At 36.9% G+C, this 21,896-nt stretch overlaps 1 protein-coding gene across 2 annotated transcripts in view; it reads right to left on the bottom strand.

Moving 5' to 3' along the window:
* The window catches only part of LOC124165658 (lachesin-like), a 411,583-nt gene that overhangs the window by 84,011 nt on the left and 305,676 nt on the right, over nt 1-21,896 (bottom strand). The gene's annotated exons all lie outside the window — the stretch shown is intronic.

The raw sequence follows: 21,896 nt of genomic DNA, 5'->3' as shown, positions 1-21,896 counted from the left end.
AGCGAAAGGGGGGTCCGGGCCAATCCGTCCGAAAAATAAAAGCACACTTATTTTGCATCACGAAAGAAAACCAAATATTCAAATCACATATTTACAAAAGATTTCTTTGAAAAATGAAGTTTTTTCAATTATGTAAACTGTTAAAATTAGTTTAAAACACTCTACTTAGTACCCTGTTTTTTTAATATTTCCCCCCCTCGTTTTGGACCCCCCCTCCCGAACAAAACTCCTGGCCACGCCTGTACTAAATTTCAATGTTTCCTACTAAAAGGAAATATGTGTGCTCGGTGTTATTAGCTTATGATATGTTTTCTTCTAGTAGGAAGCGTTTAGTCTTACATGCAGCAAGAACTACAACAAAAAAGAAGAAATCTCTAGAAAACTAGGACATAATTCCTTTATGAAGTTAGCGTTTCAAATGTTAAGATCTCACAGCTAATTTCATTAGAAAAAAGAAAAGAAAAAAGCGTGAGATCTCGATGAAATTTTCAAAAAAGTTCCTGTAGGCATTAACTGGGAACGACACAAGGGCGTGGAGAATGCTTGGAAACGAATAAGATGGCGAAAAGAGATATCTTGACAGCAGATGGATAGCAAAGGAAAGATGCCACACTCGTTGCGAGGGAGGATGAAATAAGTGAATATGGGCGATGTCTGTCTCTTTTATGGTCCCTCTGCCTACGTGTATTTTTCATACGAACCCAGCGCCTTCTCTTCACCAATTCTGTGAACTACGTTTTTTTTCCCGCTATAGGACTTCAGAGAGCTCACTTTTATTATGAAGACTACGCCTGAACTTACATATTGGCCAATGTTTCAGATCGGAAAATCGAAGTACTACCTTCTACCTCTGCTATATTGGTTATGCCTCAGATACAAGTGGAAAAATGTATAGCACTACTATCACAATCATATTGGTTATGCTTCAGATACAGGTAGAGCAATGTGTATCACAATGAGTGATTGTGATTTTTTTCAGAATTAAATTGTTTTTCATTCATTTTATATACTCGTGCATAAATGTAAAGAACAATTTTAGCCCATTCGTTTAGAACCCTTCTTGCATTACTTAAAATACGATTTAGCTTTTTAAAAATTCAATGCAGTTTTTCCATGCTCATTTGACAATAATAATATTTTTATGAACAATGCCATTGTAGTCTCCTATCATCTTTTTAATCATTTACAGAGTATCTATTATGCAAGATGCAAAGGCAGTCAATAATAAGTTATTACACTCATATATGGATCGTTTGCTGCAAAAAGGCATTGTATCTAAGTTGGACGATGCATCTTTTTTTATTTAAGTTGCTGCTAGGTGCAAGACTCAACGTTTGCTACCAAAAGAAATAATATCATGGTAACATATACTCGGTAATATTATTATGACACGTTCCCTTTTAGTAGGAAACGTTTAGTCTTGCACGTAGCAACAAATTAAAGAAAAAAAAAGGAAAATCGTCCAACTTGGACGTGATGCCTATTCGGAGTTAGCGACTCATATGCGAAATTTAAGTACTAAAGAGGCAGTGATTACATAAGTCACCATGAATACGCTCGGATGCCTAAATGGAATGGTGCCTTCCGACATAACAAACCATTGATTCAGGAGAAACTCACGGACATAGAACGTGGAATTATTTAAATGAATTGAATTACTCAATTCCAACTTGCAAAAATAAGAAACAGTATGAAGCCAGGTAAACGAGTTTACTTAGTGGAAGTTCATTGCAATAAAATAGAAACAGTAGCGGAAAATTTCTACACGTATTTATTGACTCCACCGGTTTCAACCTTTACATGCCATTCTCAAGAGCTGACTCATGATGGTGACAGAGGCAGCTCTTGAGAATGACGATTATATGGTCAAACCGGTTGAGTAAATAAATTAGTATGGAAAATTGCTAAAATCATCTCTATCTTATTAATATGAATAATTTTCAGCTCGGATAGTTAAAAATATTAATCGCCCTTCTGCCGCGACCGCGCCTCGTAAAAATAGTTAATTATTCATGACCCTCATTGGGCTAATCTCAGAAAATTCCCTCTCCTCGGTTTTACGATCTTGCAGCCATTTCCACGAAACGAAGATGAAATAATTTAAAGTCTCCATGAAATTTTTACGAAAGGGTTACGTTAACGCGCACTGCAAAGGAGCAAGGAAGTGAGAGGGGTATGAGTAGGAAGAAGATGGCGAAAGAAAATACCCGGAAGGCAGATGGATAGCAAAGTAAAGATGCTACACTCTTGAGCCACGGCGAAGGAGGGCGAAAAAATCCCGGAATTGATTGAGGAAGAGGAGGAGATTTGGCATAAATATGCATGCGGGACGCAGTTAAGTGCAGTAGAACTCTCATGATGTTCAGTTCACGTTTACGAATTCATCAGGATGCAGTGGAAGAGGGGGGACTTCTGCAGAGTTAAAAAAAGGGACTGAAGATGGAGTTTTTATAAGAGATAGGGTGATAGAGAAATATATATCACGTAGTCAGGCTTCACTTGGTGGCTCTACATATCTAAAGGGCAAAATAACTCACTTTTTATTGTTCCACAAAAGTTTATTATTCACACCCTGGATTTCAACTACTTACTGTCGAAACCCAGGGCCGGAATAATAAAGTTAAGTGAGTTATATCTCCTATAAATATATAACTAGGTAGTCTCCTTGATAATTAATTAATTAAATTAGGGTTCACGAGCCGCCAAAGTGGACTTCATAAGTCTGAGTCCTGGAATGCACGACAATTAACACCGCCACAACTCAACAGTGCCTGAAATGGTGGAGTGGAGAGGAATATATGAATCAAATTTTCGAATTAAATCAGGGAATACTGAAGGCAAAAACACCGTAAAATGCCTGCCATGTATTTTCAATATTTGCTACGAAAATTGTGGTTTTGTTGCTTTTCGTTCTTCTCATTGGCTCATAACTTCCACTATTGAACATTTTTCAATTGTGAATAACATTCTAAAAAAGTATAGTTAACAAACAGTTTTAAAAAAGGATATTTGATTTCATAACAATGAGTACATACATGATGTTTTCGTTCACTTTGTTTTTTTTTAAGCCTTGAAGCTGCAATTAACAACCCTTATATCGTCAAAAAAATCCTACAGGAATGTTTATTTTCATTTTATTTTCATGAAACTTGATTATTACGTTAGCATGAAGAATTTGTTATCTACATGCTTTCATATGTATCCAATTTATTTCGATTGCTGTACTATGGTGCACTGCATAATACTGAAAATTACTATTGGGATGTGAAAGTGGTGATTATAGTATCTTGCTGCTGATCTAATAAAAAGAGTATTTTTTTCATTTGTAAAACTTTGAAGTCGATATTTGAATTAGCATAAGAATATTTTATCTTCGTTTTCCTGTTTAACAAAGTTATATAAAGTGTCGTATGATTTTTTTGTAGTACTTTTACTGCCTGATTAATATGTATTTATATAGTCTTCAAATGAGTTTCATATATCCAGTAAAATTTATTTCTTTATTATCATCATTGTCGTTTTTTTATTTTTTTCTCACAATATTATTGCTAGTTTTAAGCACGTCACGAATTACCCCAATCACCTTCGTCTTTTTATTATGATTTTCAAAATTTTCTGAAAATTCGTCAAGTATTCTATTTGCTTATTTTTGTACCATAAGGAACAAGTTTTTTGGTAATCCGATATTTTTTAGGCACAGGTTATTGAGAGAGGCATTACTTTTGTGGCAGAGACAATAATCGGTATGATGTTTAATTTTTAGTATTATTATGCCATTGAGCTTCCCATATTCATGAAAATATAAAAAAATTCTTAATATTATCACCAAGAAACGTCGATCGAAGATATTTTAACGGGCAGTTTTGTTCAAACCGTAGGTATTCCTACTTCTTTTCCCTTCAACGCGCAGTTTCCCGCTTAATCACACTCTGGGCATCTGCAGTAGGCCGTTGCAATATGAATAATAAACAATCCGGACGGTTGGCAGCCATGCCCCTTTTCTGCTCGGTAACACTGCGTCACATCATCCCCTCTTCCACGTCAATCAAAACGAGGAAAACCAATGGGTAGAAAAACCAATGGGTAGCCGGATGCATTCAGACGGCAGCGAAGTCTTAAGCCAAAAGCTTGCCAATCAGAAAAAAACAATGGCTGAAAAAATAGTGCAGCGTAGCATCTATGTTGTCTAATTTGGTAATGTGTACGCATTTCAACCGATGAAAATTATATCGTGACTAAACAAAATTTACATAAACAAATGATATAGGGGGTTACTTCACGAAATGGTTTCTTGATGGAATGAAGTTAAATCTTGCAATCTTACATTAAATAAAACTTGAACCTAAATATGATTTTCAGATAGGTATTGAACATCATTCTACTTGAAAAAGTGGCGCATTTAAGTTTCATGATGCATAACAAATGTTTCTTTTTCTTCAAATCATCAAATTGTACATGTTCATTCTCATTAAGAGGAAACTAAAAGTATCTAGGGTTGAATAAAAGTATGCATAGAGTTTTTAAACCATTTCTGGAATATTTTTACTCCTTTCGTGACCACAGAAAATATGACGAAAAATAGCTAATTCCTTTCGCAGTTTGGTCGATGACGTCATAAACTCATATGAAGCGAGTTATTGCGTTGCAGCCACTGTAAGCAATTCCATCTCTTCATGAAAGCATCACCCTTGATAATGTAACGAAACAGAGATCCAATAACATCATCAACTCATGAGAAATGGGCGGATTCATTCACCTTATTATTTTACAGATAATATTGAATGGCTTAATGGGGATGATTTATATTTTCAGCCGTGATTTTCCTATCTTACTTTTCCGTATTAATTCAATGAATACAATTTTTTAACTGCAGATAAATTATTTAACCCGTCAACGCCCAGCGGGTCTAAAAGAAATGCTCACATTATGATAACTTATAATTATCAAAATTTATATGGAAAAAGGTTGCTTACCTACTACATACCTTTACTTCTAATTATATGCCTAAGCAATTGATAAATTTAAAAAGAATGTCAGAAATAAAAAAGTAGGTATTAAGGAGTGGCTAATTAATAATATTGTGAATTTTTAATCCCTTAAAACTAAGCAATATATTTATGAATATGTTACATTTTGGTGATCATTTATGATTTATTTTACTCATATCATCGCAATGAGATGTGTTTTGAGTTCTGTTTAATACATGCTAATATCATTTTCCACTATGCAACGTGCCGCTGATATGAATACTACGGAACCTTCTGACAAGCCATTTAGCTTTGAACGTCCTGATTTAAAAATGCAATAAAGGCAAATTAAATAAAAAAAATTACGACTTCGGTTCTCGATGAACGACCTCATTCTTTGCGTGTAAGAGACGTAAGCTGTGGCCTGGACAAAGCTGCCGATGACTCTTTCGCGGTGGTCATGACGGGCTCCTCTATGAATGAAGGAGTGAGTCACTCGCTATGCGACCACGTGTAGACTTCTTAGAAATTTTTAATGTATAGTAGAAAATGCATTGGGGACGTTCTGAAGAGTGAAAATAAAAAAGTGAAAATCCTGTCTACGGGTAAAAGAATAATACTGCAACATCACAGAGCAAAAAAAACATCCTAAGGTGTGGCAGGAAAGTGGATAGAGAATGTAAACACAATTTAAAAAACTGCAGAGAGTACACAATGTAGCTCACTTAGGGGAGATGACGGTTTAATACTGATGAATGAAACGGAGAGTAATTAGAGCCGTAAATTGAGAAGAGAAAATGTGCGACCGTAATTGGTACCGCAGAGGCGTATTAAAGAGCAATGAAATTATCTTTTTTCATTTATTTCTTTTATTTTTTCCAGTGAACGTGCTTCCACAGAACAAATGAAGCCGCTGATCGTGCCTCCACGATAGGAGACTGAGTTATATCCTGTAAAGAGCAGTAGCTTTGATAGAAAGCTTCAAACTCATAGTCCATATCAAGGACACTGCATAGAGAAAGCCCAATTGCATCCCATAGAAGGCTAATTTCTGTTGCCACTTCGGTCGCATTTTAAACGGTTTTCAAAAATGTCCGCGGTGCGGTGAGGAGTGCAATACTTTTTCGAATATTTTGCAGTATAATGCTTGTGATTGCGAGGAAAAACATTGAAAAGTAATGAATTTCATAAATCGCATCATCATGTATATTAATTTCCGTTATTACCCCTCATTATAGCTCATCTTTCCGCAAAACTCGGATCAACATGTCCGTCAGCGACTTTTGTGAAACCATTTAAAATACGCGGTAGTTGGCAACAAATTTAGAGGACGATTTGAGAATCCTCTCTTGTAATATTTGTGCTACACATATAGCGCAGATGCATCCAATGTTTTCGTTGCCATCTGTTAAATAGTTCAAGTGGCATATTAGGCGACAATTGAACAGTAAGCTGTTTGTTTTTAACGATTTTCCAATACGGAATCTGTGTAATTCGTATTTTGGGCAAGATTTCATGGAATCAACATAAGGAAATGCCACTCGCATTACGGAATATGTAGTTTCTGTTAATGTACGTTCATCAATAAGTTGGTTTTGACCCTCCAGGTGGTAATAATATCCGCGCCTCCACTATACCTGCCCTCTCAGAATCAAGAAACAAAATTGAAGCAGGTGTTCCAACAATTACTCGAGAGACACCAATCTACGGCTGGGAGGAACTTGCATATCATCCTAACGTGTGCCGTGTGAAGAATGATGCTTACAATGAAAAATTGAAGGCTTATATGTAAAACTGTCTGAGTTACCATTGCGTTTGATAAATTCATGACATGTAGCTTTAGTTTTAGAATAATAAATATTGGGAAAATTTAAAATCATGCTATTTATTTTGAAACAACCGCTATAAGAGTTGTGTACAAATAACCCCTCTTCAAGCTTCAATCATCGCTGACCTGAGGGAAATCCTCCTAGTCGCACTTAATAGACCCTTGAAGTCACAGCTTCCCTACTGTAGTGCAGTTATTCCAGCTACAGCAATTCCCATGGTCGGAATCCTTGACTTCGCTCGAATGAATACGATCATTTCCTCATAATTAAAATTTTAATAACTTTAGAACATGACATTTATTTATCCAAGCTGGAATTAACGCAAGGGTAAGTTCAGTAATATGAGCTGGTGATTCCACATATGCACCTGAGGACGTATTTTGATGAAAGTTTCATTATAACCCATCCCCGCCAGAGTTTTTTTTGTAAACTCCATTCCTTTCACTGTAATTATCAATGAGCCAATTATTATTGAAAACAGAGTAGGCATGCGCACGAACAAAATATTTTCTCTTTCATAAGGGCTGAAAAGTGGAAGTAGCAATATTTCACTGCCCTGATGACGATTACTGATGGAGGTTTCGATAGCAATTTACAGAGGTGATTCTGCGAACCTAAAGTGGTTAATTCCACGTGAAATCCGTGGAAACCAGGAAAATTCCACCTCTTCAGCCAGGTAAGTCCCATCCAATTTTCGCAGCACTCAAACTGTGATCTCTAAATAATCCTCACGTTCATCCCTCTTAACCTTGAGAATGTTGAACCGTTTTTGGTCTTAAAGGGATTCCTCTCGGGTTCTCTACCGGGTCATTTTCGATGCTCATTCTGGGTGGATGAAGTCATTCAACGAATTTGACGGTAGTTTTCGATATCGGTTCTTCACTGTAAGAATCGTTAAATAACCGTGGACATTAACAGTAACATACATTTTGCAAAGCGCAAATTTCCTACACCTGGGCACTAAGTATCAAACGTTTAATCCGCTAGTTAATCTAAAGTTTGCGAAAGTTAGTTACTTAAATAAATACTTAAATAAATCTTATTCTTTCGCAGGATACGCAATCACCTGCATCTGGAACCTACCATTTACTTTTGTATTCTATATTGAAGCGAAAAAGAAAGGTAATACTAAGGAGATATTAAAATGATGTTTAAGTATTTTGAGGCTAATTCCATCATTCGGCACTATTGCTTATTAAAGAGACCACCACTATAAATTTCAGAAGAGAAATTGTAGCTTACTTTTACTGAAAACTTGAACCTTGTTACACTTATTTTTTAGTTGTTTTGAGTTGGATTTTGGTGTGACGATGGATAGAAGGAGAACAATGGAGCGGAAAGTAACATGCAGCAGAGGTGGAGTGGGGCGATTGCTGTGGACGGCGCGGGATGGTGTGTAATGGGGAGTTGGGTGGTAATAGTTGTGGTTTACGGTTGTCTCTCTGCTCCCGAGTTTGTTATTAAAGTGCAATAAAAATATTTATAAGTGCATTCAAGAGAAAATAAAAAACGTTACAAGCTTCAAAAGCTTCAGTTTCCAATCAATATTTTAAATTCCGTGATGAATGATTACTTAGGCCAATTTATAAGTCTTTATTCGGCAAATGTATTTTGAATAGGCAGCATGAAAACTCGCAAACTAATAACCAATTTTCACTTGTTGTGCGCAGAGAATAATTAGTTTGCTCCCATTTCACCAAAAATCACAGAGATTTTTTTAAATTTATTTAATCTTACAGTCACAGTTACGTATCTAATAATGAAAATAAATCTATTGGCAGAGATATAATAGATATTGTAGATATTTGTGAGGCAAATTGCTTGGGTACTGAGATACTGTGGAAATACAAAAATCCCTCCCATTTGATTCACGTAAGCATGTTTCAAGGTACGAAAACTCAGAGATGCAGCCAGTGGGTTGTTGCCAAGGGGAGCAGGGAACGGAGATGGGATTCCACCACAGCGATTAAACACATGCATGATCAAAGGCAAGAGAGTCCAGTGCACGGGAGGGTGGCTATTGTGGCGGGGACTTATGAAAGGTTGAAGAGAATTTTTAGCTTTGAGCCTACACTCCTCTTATCCACGCCCACATTCGACTGTATTTGAGTGCTGCGAGAGAGCTTGAACACTAAACAGAGTGGTTCACGGAGAAGAGGTCCTCTTGCGACACAACAAGTTGCAAAATAAATGCCTCCATCATTCCCTTTTGGCGTTGTGCGTAGAACTCTGCCGATGTAATAGCGCTTAAGTTATTCATTGAAATCGTGCCATGATGTCACCTATGGTAAATGCCTATGGTATGGTAAATTATTTACCATCGAATCATTCCAAGTAGTTTTAGCCTTTAGGGCATTGCCAAGCAAAAACCTCCCCGATTCCTTTCAAATTTTGTGTACATAGTTGCCCTTGTTAGTAAAATACCATGTTCTATAAAAATACAAGTTTTTGACTAACATGCAGCCAATCTACGCATCAATTGAAAGCCCAATTTATTTTACTTTCAAAAACTCTTAAAAATTCTTAAATTCTGTGCCTATAATTACATAGACTAACTTGATTTTGAAACGCTCAAATTTCGCAAATATTTCCAACTTAAATTGAATTTTAAAGCGATCCAAATTTTTTTATTTTAAAGGCACATTCAGATAAGGTGGTTCTATGTGTAATAGTCATTGAAAGCATACGATAGAACTCATATAGCACGGTTTCATGCATGAACACTACGGCAATGGAAGGGATAAGTGCTGTTATATTGCGGTTCAATACGATGAAATTTCAACCGTATGTAAATTATTTCAATTCTAGTTATATTCGTCATTAGATCCTCTTCTACTTTATTATAACGCATCAATCATAAAACTTTTCAGGCAAATAATGGAAAAATTATTGTTTTCAATGAAAATTCAAAACTCCGATGAAAAAAATCAAGCGATAGACATTGATCGTTTCATGGAAGTTTCATATACGTCGTATAAATTCGAAGAGGCAAATTCAGCTCATTACTACAATAAGAGTTAGGTCAAAAGTAGAAAATAAAAACAAATTTGGAGAAGGAAAAGTCAGATTCGTACTTTCCACGCGAGATGATGTATTAGAAATAGACAATTAGAGACAAGCAATTTCCAGGATGGAGAAGTGGAGGACAGGTGAAATAAAATACATCCTATAATTAGCAGTGTAGCCTAGAAATTTCAGGCTGTCGCCCCGCGCCAAAATATCCAAGGATACAACTCCCCACGCTGCATCACGTCGCCGGCCTTCACAATAACCCCTTACCGTCCCCAAAATCCCCAGTTTTTCTAGCAGCAGGTTGAGACCAAGAGGACTGCATAAGGGAGGCCCAATTTCATCAACCAGTAGGCTGATTTCTGCTGCCGCTTCTGTCTTTTTTGAACCGGCTTTCAAAAATGTCCGCGGCGCGGTGATGAGTGCAAATCCACTTTTTCACAATACTATGCAGAATGGCGTTTGCAAATGCGAGGAATTGCATTGAAAAGTAATGAATTTGATAAGTGATATCATCATGAATATAAATATCGGTCTCCTAATTATATTTTATTTTCCCGAGAAACTATGATCAGTTTGTCCGTTAGCGACATGAGTGGCGACTTTTGTAACCCATTTAAATGCGCGGTGGTTGACAACACATTTAGAGGCCGACTTGAGGATCCTTTTGTGTAATATTCATGGTTGAGACGATGGTAAGCCTAAGGTCCTCCTTCACTGGAAATAGTTACCTCTTCCACCTCAGAAACGCTCTTTTCCTCCCTTCTGGCCGAGGAAAGGGGTGAAATGTTGAAGAGCGGATAAACCGTTAAATGATTGAGCATCTAATCAAGGTCTCGGGTGCATTGTGCCCCTTTTTACGTATATTCCCCCACCACCTTCACTCCCCCTAGTGGCGCAACTCCTCACTCCGGAGTTGATACGTCCGAGAGAAGGAAATTGACGGATTGCCAATGAAGGAGAGGGAAATTCGGCTCTTCTTCCTCTCAATCCCTTTCTCATCCACTTCCACTAAATCCACCCTCGGTCAGCATCGATAAAAATAACCCTTGGTTTTTATTTATTTAAACATTTACCTGTGTTTTAACCCGGGAGAGAGCGCGTGACGAAATATATATAACGTAAATATAACGCTCGGGGGGTGTCATTGACACTCCGAGGAAAATATTTGTTTTTCTTTCCTTGGAATGATGAAGTTACCTTGTCTTCTTTTTAAATTGAAATATTATTCCCTCACTAAGTTGATACCAATAATTTACTTTTACATAATTACCATAATGTTGATATTGGGTGTAGACTGAAGTTTGCTATATAGCTTATTTGACATTCAGAGAAATATTTGATATTAACTTTCCAAGTTAAGGTTTTAAGGCATGAACCATGTTATTATCATGCTAAATGTAATTTTCTATATGCTCAAAAAGAAAAAATAATTAACCCCTATTTTTCCATTAGTTTTTATTTATTTAAACATTTTCCTGAGATTAAAAACCACCCACCTCGAACATCACTTAATCAACATACTCCTACATTATGCTTTATCAAATAACGCCTGCCCGCGGTGCGAGCCGGATCGGTGAGTGGCATGCGTCAGCTTGGCTCGACTTGGATCGAATTAATTGTAAAAGTAAGCAGTAATATACAGTCCACAAATCAGTTAATCACGTTCGAGAGTAATCAACATGGTAGTATTATTTTAAATTTTCGTGCCCACGAAATCAATTCTTCAGGTCAACGCTGTAGAATAAAATTCAAACACGTCACAGAGCACTATTTTGATCATCCACATATACATAAAATCCAAATGCCGCCTCAATAGACTTGTGATGGGAGTTGTTTGAAAAACAACCGTTTATAAGAAAAGAAAGGCCGTGTTGGGAATATCTTAATACTGATCCAAGCTGGTATGTCAAGAAGTCCTTCATTGTTTGGGGGAATAACGAATTACTAAAACCAGAGAGAAAAATCATTTTATCAAGCTATCATCTCTGTGATTTTTGGCGCAATTTGTGCATTGAGGGTGACTCCATAAAGATATCTATATTTACATAATACCCCCCAAGTGGCTTAAAAGGCTTGTGGCAGGGGGTGTTAGGACACCAGCCGTTAACACATAAAAAGGAAGTGCTTTAACGAAGTTGGGACTAGCATCTATTGAAGTCCTTTATGGTTCGGGGGAAAAATGAATTCCCAGATCCATCCGTTCGGAAAACATCTCTCTAAATTTATCGCTTCTATCCGACCTGGAAATATAGTGGGGCTCTCATATCATGTTCTCCGTGTCACCATTAAGGATATCCATTCTCAATTGTACAAGCAATCTAATCCTGGCGCGCAGCCTCCGAGTCTCCAGCGGCTCCCACCCTAATTTATTTAACATATGGGTAACGCTGTAAATACGCCCGTAGCAATTTTTGACGAGCCGCGCAATCTTCCTTTGTATGCTATTCACTTCACGGATTACGTATTTCTGAACCGGATCCCATACACTCGCTGCATATTCAAGGTGCAGTCGGACGAGTACGAAATAGCACCTTCCTTTTACTTTCTCATCCAAAAATCACCATGGCTAGACCCGGTATTCATAAATTAAATAATTAACATTAAAATATCACCCTTTTTATTGTCTTCCGCCTGACTTAGAAGTAAAGTGAGGTTCTTAGTAGATTTTCTCCATGTCGCTGTGAAGGATGTATGTTCTTAATTACTTATGCAAGCAACTTAAACGTTACTCAGTCTAATTTGGCGAAAAATTATGTCGGGCTCTCTTTTTCCTTTTGTTTTAATACCACGGTACACACAAGCAACAAACCTACAAAATCTAAACCAGCTCCAGTTCAGCAACATGTAAAAATTTTACTTAGCACATGCCAGTTTACCGCCTAAATTTTTCAATGCCAATTTATTGTTTACAATTGTCAATGCTTTCTCATGTCTATAAAGCTAAATCAAAAAGCATGATGAGGAAAGGGTTCATCACATGCTCCGTGTACGTACGTTTTTATTATGGTAGCAAGAAAAAGCGGGGCACGATAGAAGATATGCTATCGATGAAAAAAGGAATATAAAATCGATAGATAGGGTAAGTAATGTAAGAGTGCTACGAAGAAAGGAAGAAAAGAGAACTCTTCTAAAAACCCTGTGAGGAAGATAGGACAACTGTACCAGTCACACCATGAGGCATAAATGACTGATAAAGACAATCATTGAAAGACAACTGGACTGAAAGAAAGGCAAAAACGGCCCATAGCAATACTATGCATAGTAATAATATGCATAGGTCAAGTTGTAAAAGACGCAAAAGAGAATAAAGACGCATTTGTAAAGAGGTGTGCAAAGAATAAAGAGGAGTGGATAGATTAGTCAAACATAAACATTCGGATCGTTGACTCATAATGACGGTTGAACGTCAATTTGTCAGCCCAGAAAGTCAGGTTTGGCCACCACTGCCTTTGTATACTTGTTTGCACCCGCGTCAACCGAAGTGCTTTGGAGGGAGAATTGGATATAAAGAAAATAAATCTGGATGGAAAGAAGTTCTTTGAAGAAAGAAAAAGAATGTCCCTTTCTCCGCGATTCCAAGATAAAAGATTTGATGAGGAGATAGTGCAAGAGCAGCTGACGCTGGCCCAATTTCCTTGCAAACTCTCGATATGTGCGTAGGAAATAACAACTAACTCGCAGGGCGAAGCCAGTTAAAAAAAGTGACAAGAAGACGGTGAAAAAAGTATATTAACAGCACGAAACCAGTGGCGTAGCGAGATGGGGATACGAGGGGTCTGGACCCCCCCCCCCCCCCCCCCCGAAATATAAAAGCACACTCACAAAAGAAAACCAAATATCGAGAAATCTGAATTCACAAGAGAATTCTATGAAAAATGAGATTCTTTCGATTATGATAAGCGTTAAAATTATTTTAAAAGCCTCTCCTTAGTACCCAGTTTTTAAAAATATTTCCCCCCCTGGTTTTGGACTTCCCCCTGAACAAAATTCCTGGCTAGGCCACTATCCGGAATGGTATTTTTCGGTTTGAATATAAAATAAATGAATTTCCGGTTGAGAGTGCATACGAGGGGAGCTAAATAAAATGAGCAGAATGGGAATTGAGTTTGCGACAAGCACATAAATCCTTATCCGTGTGACACTTGGGCAGTTCAATGAAGCACGGTCACCCTTGTTCAACCTCGCCCCGTAATCGGAGCCGCTCGCAGCACTTCTGGGTAGTCATCCTCTCCCAGCCTCCCCTTATCTTACCCCATGAGGAAATGAAACTAAACCTAGAAGAGATGATGTGTTACCCTGTACGTCCGGTCAGCCGGGAATAGGCATACGAAATGTGGGTGAGTCCCCATAGAGAAAGCAAAGGTGACACGGAACTCAGATCAAAATAATATTAATATTTTATAATTTTCCAGTAATAACTGCGATCTAGAATTTACAGTAAGGCTTGATAAGTTTAAGTCCAAATTCCGACGAAGTGAAGAAATGCCATTCTGGAATAGCTTTTGGCCATTATAGAGGCACCAAGTTTTCTCAAATAGTGACAATGTACACCTACCTAATTTATAGTATTATTAATAAAATCTTCATAAAATTGAAATATAATCCATAACACATCCAAAAACTTGTTTCATTCTCTGTGGTCATGACTTTGTAGCCTGTATTAAATTTATGAGAGAGAAATATTTAATGAGCTGAAATAATGTTGTTATTGAAACAAAAAATTGTCATAATTTGAGCTCAATAATGGCATGCATAAATAAACATTAGTATCGAAATATGAAAATTAGTACCTGAAGTACCAATGTCCAATCTTTACCCATTGATTGTGGTAGCTTTTGAGGTCAAATTTTATGGGTAGGCTGCAGAGCTAAATATACCAAAATATATTTTTCGCACTTTAAATGCACTCAATGTAACTTATCTAAGACCGTTTCATCTGTCGACAATTCCTTCACATTGCTATGGCTGGTCGTAGCGTAAAGTTGAAATGAGGTGCTTACATCGCAGCCAATGCTCGCGAGACTTGGGACCCACCAATTCATTTTTTTTATAAATGCCAACATCCTCAGAGAGAAATTTCTTCCCTCTCTACTTACTAAGTGAATTACTTTTAGCTATAACCTTATTTTGCATAATAAATGCATCATGGTAAATAAACCAGAAACATTTCAAAGAAAAGAAAACTAAATGAATACACATAATACTTACACAAAAAGCAATGCTTGCAACAACATTATTCGCAGGTATATACAGGTGCTCAATGAAAGAAATTCCTCTCGAACTTCAACTTTGCGCTTGCAACACACTTTTGAAATTTATAAGATAGGTATGTATTTGGGGAGAGGTTTGAGTAAAGATTCGGAAGGGTAGAAGGTTGTGGGAGGACACAATGATGATGGAGAGAGTAAGGAAGGAAGGCGAGGGCGATGGAAGAAGACCTGGGCTAAAGTAGCTCATATCTACACGGGGTCTCTCCAAAAGTGACGCCTTTTGATGCCAAACATTTGCTATCAAAATGATGGATTAAATAAAATTTCAGAGACTGAATATCACGGTTACACGTAAAAATTCCGATCATGAGACATCCGGTTGGTTATAAGCTATAAGCGCAAGAGATACCGCTGAATGTTCTTGTATTCATAGCAGTAGGGTATTCATGGATACATCGATAAAAAAGGCAAATCAAGTGCAATGGAGTCCCATAAGAGGGACCAGTCACTTATCAAGAAGTAATCCCTCGTAATCTGCGCGTAGAAATATAAGTCGCGAGGATAAATAGTGATAATTTCATGCGCCATTATAAAAAAGTATTGAAATATTAGCATTCAGATTCAATGAGAGGAGTGAAGTTAACGACGTTCAATGCATTTAAAAAATTGCTACGCTTCCGAACATTCTGTAATACGCACAGTTTAATTGCTAAAATAATTAATGTCCCAATATTATCTGCAACGTAAACCTCACCTCACAACGTAAACCTCACACTAGCACGGTACTTTAATTCAAAGGATATGCAGTATTGAAGGCAATACAGTGTAAACCCCACCAAAACGAAGAAAATCCTAAAAAAATATAATCAAGGGTAGTTACAAGCATGCGAATGATCTCCATTGGAAAAGTATACGGCTAGGACAATGCTAGTAACAGGAAACAATTTGAAAGGACCTACACTTTATATGTACATATGAACACCTAAGTTATAATGCTGTGAGCTCCTCAAACTTGATAAGAAAAAAATCAAACCATAGAGCAGTTTTGCGTTTGCTTGGCACGTCATTAAAAATACCTATTCAAATACTGTGAATGCAGGTTTTAAATGAAGCGCATAATAATGTTATTTTTATACATTTCTGATGCACACACTCATTGCAGTTGGGGATAGAAAGATAAATTATGGCCATAAGTGAATTGATACGAAGCCACTTTATTTCTTCTAAATCAGCTGTGCGTCCAATTTATCGTCCAACAATATCAAAACAACCAGGATCACGTTTGCATGCCACCGGCGATGGGATTTCTACCCTTTTACTTTCATTTTCGTCACGTTCCTCTCAACAGAATGTGAAAAAAATACCCCGCGGGCAAGGAAGGGATCATGTTAGGGTTTAAGGGTGAAAAATTCGGGATAGAGGGATGAATAGTGGGTGGGTGGATGGGCTGTCAGACGATGGGGTGAGGCCCGTACATGGAAGCGAAAGTGTTCGTTGGGCCGCGAGCGGGGGCGGACTTTTCATCCCACGTCCGGAATTTGGGAGAACGAGTGGAGTGAGAAGCAAGAGATGAAAAAAGGAAGCGCGTGCATATAGGGGCTGATCGGGGCTTTGCGGGGTTGGCGCTGTAGTTATAGATTCGCCCGGGGATCACTAGAATAGTTGAACGGGAAAAAATACAGTAGCGCTATAAAAATATTCAAGGTGAAACAAAACTCAGTGCTATTCCACAAACTTTTATTTTAACAGTCTACTAGTTTCAACGTTCATACCGTCATTATCAAGACTAACTAATAGAGATAGAGTAAACTTCTCTCGGGTTTCCCACCGGGTTAAAGGCTTCATAATGGCCGACGTTTCGAGCTCCGACTCGGAGCTCATCATCAGGGCTACTGGATGATCTGACTGGACTGGACTTCATCATCCAGTAGCCCTGATGATGAGCGCCGAGTCGGAGCTCGAAACGTCGGCCATTATGAAGCCTTTAACCCGGTGGGAAACCCGAGAGAAGTTTACTCACATCATTCGCCGGGAAAGCATCAAATCTTTCTTCAATAGAGATAGACTTGATAATGACGGTATAAACGTCGAAACTAGTGGACTATTAAAATGAAAGTTTGTAGAATAGTACTGAGTTTTATTTCACCATGAATATTTCATCGTTCCACCAAGTAACACCCATATCAGTTGATTTCATTAGCTATAACAATAATTAGCCCTCCGTCATTCACGTCACATTTAGGAACGCTATTTTTCGCTCGGCGTCTCACAGAAAACCATTTCGGAATGGTCAAACAAAATACACGAAAGTAGAAATTACTCTTTTAACTACAATAAATACTAATTGAATACTTAATTTCATGAATAGACAACAAATTTATGCATAAAAATGATGGAGATATTTGTATTAATTAAAGACTGAATACTACTTATTTTGACGCTTCTTGCAGTTTTTCTTTCATCGAAATTATATCAACATGTTTAATTTGAGCAGTAAATGCAAACCTATTTTTCACAATATAACTGATAACTTCAGGCTTTACTTTATGAAGCTTCTCCATATTGGAAAAAAATAAAACTTTGTTAGGTTCACTATTATTTAATTATGGGGATGTCAATGGATTCAACCTGGCTATGTAACCAAGTTACGAAACCCGGGTCGTGCCACAAAGTTTTATTTCTTTTTTTCCAATATTTTTTACAGTCTCACCGCAAGGATTTTTAAAATAACGTAACAAATGCTTTTGACTACAGGGGGTACAATTGATTTTGAAGACAATTTATGTTGATAGCACGTTCAGTTGAAAATGAACCGAATATCTCCTATCAGATTGGGAAGTTGTCATTCTAAGCAACCACTAAATTGTTATGAGTATGTTTACAGTTTATGTCAAGCATCTACATCAATGTAATAAGCCACCAAAAAGTTACGCAGCACAGGGGAAAACGTAGTATTATCCGCCAAAGTTCACTCAAGTAATGTGAGAACCATTGTAAATTCTTCGCAATAATAGTTTAATTCAGGTGTCAAATTGATAACGGGAAAAAATACGTAGCAATAAGACATATCCAAAAATTAATACTTTAAATAGTTATTAGTTTAAATAATAAACGTATTTAAAAACTTTGCGATCACAAAGCTGTTAGTATGTAGCGTATTGTAACTCAAATTGTCACGTGGCGTCTACAAGACACCAAAAATAACAAAATATCAAAATTAATTCCATAAATGGAACAAAAATAAGGCTATATTTGGTTATTACTGTGTAAATAACTTAAACCCTGTAAAATATTTGGAGAGAAAACTTGATTCGTAACATGATGAGCTATGATGGGCTGATGAAGACAATCGTTGAGGGAAAAGCGTGGGAGGGAATAATGGCAAATGATGATCTCGAACGAGTTACGAGGGACAAGTAATGAAGTATATAAGAGAAAAAAATACGCAAATTAAAATAGGTAAGCAGATAGCCAAACGAAATAGAAAGTCCTCAAATCAATATTCGTATTGTTGACTTATGGTGATGATGTGAAAGTAGAATCTATTGAAAATGTTAAAAGGGAGGGCCTTAAGCGGCTCGAACCTATTTCCGAAGGGATAATGGTGGGATATCATGGATTCCGTTCTCTACCCTCCGGAGCCTGACCCTCACCCTCCGTACGAACCCGTCCGGACCACAGCGGTAGAAACTCACCATACGAGAAGGTGCTCCTTGGCACCGGAATGCTTGGAAGGACTTGTACGGCAGGAGAAGTTTTTTTTTTCAACGGGACGACGAGGGAATTCATGGAAATGGAGACAGGGGGAAAGGGTTATGGGCTTTTCGCGTGGAAACCGCTGAAGAGCGTGAACGCGGATTTTAGGTTGAAAATTATCGCGGCGAATCGAGGCACATACCACGATGATGCGGGAAGGTTAAAGGAGAGGGAAAGAATATTTTCATATATTTTTTCGAGAGGTCCACCGGTTAAGGTATGTTTGCATTGAGACTTAGAGAATTATTCCTACCATCTTCCATCACATCATGGAATTCCCTCTTCAATTTACAATAAGGCCTTTTCCCTTTCGCTCTATCTATAAACCCTATTCTCTTACTTCCCTGCACTAAGTATTCCTACCTTAAACATGGTTTTAAGCATCCCATGCCCATTCAAAACACGCATTTGCGTTTGCTTGGCACATTTTTTCTGAATCCAAATTCAAATGCTGTGATTGCAGGCTTTAATTGAAGCGAATCATCATACTATTTTTAGATATCTCTGTCCAAAAATCTCGAGGGTTATGGAAAGATACATGCATTAAGAGTAATATTTAAATGATGCAAAGCAACTTCATTTCTCTTAAATCATTTATGTCCATGCAAAACTTCAATACCCTCCTTACCTAACCCTCTGCCTCTTCTCACACACAATGTCCAGCACTCCCCACACCATTCCCCTTCTTTTCTGTCCACTTCATCTTCTCCTTTCTCCTCCACACAAATATTTCAAATGCCTCCAGTCTTTTTTCACCGCCCTCCATTAACGTCCATTCTTTGCACGGAGAGACCCTACACTCCAGATTATTCTCCTCACTATTCTCTCCTTTTAACTCTTACAAACGATCCTCTCATTAACTCATTCCTGTCCATGAAAGCATCCTTTACTAACTCAATCTTTTATGAATTTCCTTTCATTATTTTATTCATTGTTAACATTTTTCCGATTAAATTTGTTTTTTTAATTCTCTACTTATTTCTCCTCAAATTTCCTACCGAGTTCATAATTCTCAGTACCCTACGTCGTGATGAAAAGATGCAAAGCAAAAATGCAATGCAAATACTTGAATTACTTGCTGAATATTTTAAGGGATGTCTCTAAAAATTTCTCTTTTTATATTGAGAAGTTATATTTATTTTTTTCAGGGAGAAATTCGCGTAATACGAGCGAATTTTCAATTTTCGACAGTAGGAGCGTACAGCTACGGTTGGTAGAGGGCGTTATTGTACGGTGGTCATTTATTCCTGAAATAATTACTTAAACGAGCTATTGCCTCATAATAATTAATCACACGTAATTATAGAACATATTTGTACTTGGGTACGTATTTGAGCGTCATCAAGATCGATTGACCTTCATCAGGATATATTTGAATTGCTCAGTTAAGGCGTAATGTGTCTGATAGGCACAGGTCAAAAAACATTATTAAGTATTGACATAACTCAGTGGTACACCTTTAAACTTTAAAGCACCATTATTAGCGTAGTCTAATACTTGAATAATGATTACTACATTTATACCCCTTTATATCCCGTCAAACAGCCCCAAACCGATCCAGCAAGGTGTGATTCAACATTCTCGTTAGGCTAGTAAAGATTATATGCAATTGAATATATCATGCGAATTTTATAAGATCGGTGTTTTTCTTATTTTGCTAAATTACTTAGCTATTAATGATTTTATTTTTCTTTATTATGCGATTATGTTGTGTAATTTAGCTAAAAACCTGCCGCTGATCTATTGGCATAAATGCGAAAAGGAAAGGGTACCTAGCGCCTGTAAAAACAAAAAAGCTGCTACAAGCGCCAAGGGTCTATGCCGCGCTCAGTTGCACAGAGAAATGAAAAAAAAACACTTGCACTGTTTCTGTCAGATGCTCCTTACGGAAGGTTTTGTGTTTGAACTGTATGTTCAACTTGCATAGTCAAGAAGGGCAACAGCAAAGTTCTAAAATATACTAAAAAAGTCTTAATTCAACATAGGCTTAGTGTCACCATCCTTCATGAAATATCCTTCCTACTTTCCAATTATTTATTTTCAAAATTTTGTATTTTAGGAAATCATCCACATTTGGGAAGTCGAAAGGGTAGGTAATTTATTTTTTCCATACAGAAATTTAAATAAGCGCTTTTTAGTGACTTTTTTTGATGTGAAAAAAATAAAAATCGGTTATAAATCTCAAAGACAGGATATATGCCGTTAAAGTGAGAGAACTTATCCCATTTATTATTTTTCCGCTACGCCATCAAGAATTTTGAGGAAATTTAATATGTACATGCATCGTCACAGTATCAATTGTTTATTTGTTGGTGATTTTGAAGTTTTGGAACGCAACTGAGATATTCGATTTGAAAAAATAAAGCAAAGAAGTGGAAAAAATATATTACTGTGGAATTCATTTCATTGATTTTCATGGAAATGATTTTTTTTGCGGAAAACAAGGGAAAAGATTTTAGCCACACTGATTTTTTTGTGCGGTTTGAGCAGTAAACGGCATTTTTTCGATACGATTATTTTTAGAGCATCCTCGCCACTTGGTCGTGGTTTCCAAGAACTTCACACAAAAACGCAATCACGTAATTAAAAAATCACGAGGACACAGAGTGAAACGATTGATATTTCTTGATGTGCACCAAACCTCACCACCGAAGGTGGCCAATGCAACAATTCTTTTTCTCTTCAATAAAATAATTCTTGCAACATTTTTTTTATTTTGTCTAAAATTAGAAATTTCTGTATTTAAAAACATTCTATATTTAAACTAAATCAATAAAAACTCTAACGTTAAAAGAAATCTCTTCAATTCACAAGGTGATTTCACAATATTAGAATTATAATGGATGAAATAATGAAGGTTTGGTTCGGTTTCTGTACGTTGGTTTCGGAGAGCAAAAAATCATTAAATTTTAAAATATTCATAAGTTCTTCTTTCATAATAGATTGCCTCCAACTACTTGTAAATAATATTATTATTATCGTCATATTGAATTAACATAAATTAATTAATTTATTAAGGATATAGCCTAGTTCGTTTAGAATCAAGGGTCTTCGTGATAAATCAATCAATCAGTCAATAATCAATGAGTTTACCCTGTATATATATTCGTTTTTATTAGAAG

The sequence above is a fragment of the Ischnura elegans genome, chromosome 9, assembly GCF_921293095.1.
Source record: "Ischnura elegans chromosome 9, ioIscEleg1.1, whole genome shotgun sequence".
NCBI lineage: Eukaryota > Metazoa > Arthropoda > Insecta > Odonata > Coenagrionidae > Ischnura > Ischnura elegans.
The sequence above is the reverse complement of the archived record's forward strand: the minus strand, read 5'-3'. Positions and strand labels throughout refer to the sequence as shown.